Below are 1,906 nucleotides of genomic sequence, written 5' to 3'. Positions count from 1 at the left end.
GGGCCTTTCCCTTCCTGGTCTCCGCGGGGCCGAGCTCCCAGTGCCGCCGTCTCTGACACGCGCTGGGAGTGCGCTCGCATCCCCGGGACGCGGGACCGGCCACTGCCACCCGCCCCGCCGCGCGCCGCCCAGTCCCGCTCCGCCCGAGGCCTCAAGTCTCGGCCCGCAGGCTTCTCCCGCTCTTCTCACGGGACAGCCAAGCGCCCTCGGACTAGGTGCGAGGCCTCCCCGCACAGCCGGGACGGGAAGTGGGAACGACCAGCCGCGTCAGAGAGGCAAAGATGCACGAGAGCGCGTGCGCGCGGTGAGAGCCCTCTCGCTCGCGACAGGCCGCAGCGAACGGCCACGCACGCACACGCACACGCGCACGCGCACACGCACACACACTCCAGTGAGCCCGTGCGTCATTCCTTTCTGCGGTGGGACTCCTGGCAGGGCTCTGGGCACAATGAGCCTCCCTGAGCCCCCGGCCTGTCCCGGGGTACGGGGCATGGGGCACGGGGCACGAACCGCCTCCCTGCCGGATTCCAGCTCCGGCACGACCACCCTCTGCTGGGGAAGCGGCCTCTTCAGGGCGGCTGCAGGATCTCGGGGTCACAGTCGGGGTCCGACTCTGTGTGTCGGTGCACTCGTCTGCGTGTCCTGTCCCGCTCTCTGAGTGGGCATGCACGGGCTCGCCCTCTCTACTCTCTCTGTCTTTGTCCCTTTCCTCCTCACTGTCCTTCTCTGTGTCTGACCCCAGCCAGCTCCCGCGGCTCTCCCCTTCCCGGGCGACCCCGTCCCCTCCTTCGTGGCTCTCACTGGGCCTACCGCCCTGGCGACCTGTGTTCTCCTTTCTCCTTCCCTCCCGGTCACTCGCTCTGTCTCTGAGTTTCTCTGTCCCTCTGTCTCTCGGCTCTCCCTCTATGTCTGTCTGTCCGTCTGTCTCTTTGATGGAGAGAGTCCATGTGAAGGCAAGGGGCAGCGGACTGGGCGGGTCTCGGGGTGTGGCCGGAGGCTCCGTGTGTGTTTGGGCAGGTCGGGCACGGCTCGGCGGGGAGCGCCGGGGAGGGGCGGGCTTGGCTCAGGGCCAGGAGGGGACGTGGCAAGGCCACACCTGCCTAAGTGCCCAGGTGGCCGAGAGGATGTCGGGCCACACCCGGGCCGGGTCCTGTCGAGCGGCCAAGACGGGGGAGGCGGGTGGCCCGGGCCCTGTCCAGTCCCAGGATGCGAGATCGGCGACCCACACCTTCAGCACGCCCGGGAACCGGCAAAGGCGCGGGATGAAGGTGCGAGGCACCCCGAAGCCCTGCGCGCAGCGCTTGTGGGCTCCAAGCGCGGCTAGCCAATGCTGGGAGAGGGGTCTGCGCGGCCTCACCTCTGGGGCTGTTCTCCGGCCAGCGCAGCGGTGCGGCGAGGGTGACGCCTGATCGCGGCGCCGCCTGCTGAGGCGAGCGCTCGTCCACGCCGTCCGCGTCCATGGCTGCCGCTCTCGCCCCCGCTGCGGCTCTGGCTAGTGTCGCCGAGGCCGGCTGCCAGCCAAGGCGGGTCGGGGACAGGGGAGGGGAGGGGAGGGGCGGGGAGGGACAGGGGGCGGGGACAGGGGAGAGTGGAAGCGACGGACGCAGTGTCCGCGGGGGGTTCGGCAGGACGCCGGGCGTCACCCTTCTCTTCGTGTTTCCTGGACACGTCGCAGGAGAAGGTCCGGAGCCACCCGTCGTCCGTGGACGGACATGCGAGGCCCCGGACTCGGCGACCGCGCGAGGAGGCCCCCTCGCTGACCATTTCGCAGCTATTGCCAGACGGCGCTCTCCTGGGGCCAGCATTCTTTCTTGATCGCCGCTTCTTTAGTGAGGAAATTTTCCAACATCTGTTGTCAGAGGAAGTAAATATTTGTTAATTTTCTGTTAATTTTTCAAATGCCTGT

At 68.3% G+C, this 1,906-nt stretch overlaps 1 pseudogene; it reads right to left on the bottom strand.

Moving 5' to 3' along the window:
• The window catches only part of LOC105304848, a 14,572-nt pseudogene extending 13,112 nt beyond the window's left edge, over positions 1 to 1,460 (bottom strand).
• Between the last annotated feature and the right edge of the window lie 446 nt (positions 1,461 to 1,906).

This window comes from Pteropus vampyrus, unplaced genomic scaffold (genome assembly GCF_000151845.1).
Source record: "Pteropus vampyrus isolate Shadow unplaced genomic scaffold, Pvam_2.0 Scaffold356, whole genome shotgun sequence".
NCBI lineage: Eukaryota > Metazoa > Chordata > Mammalia > Chiroptera > Pteropodidae > Pteropus > Pteropus vampyrus.
This window is presented reverse-complemented; position numbering and strand designations above follow the sequence as displayed.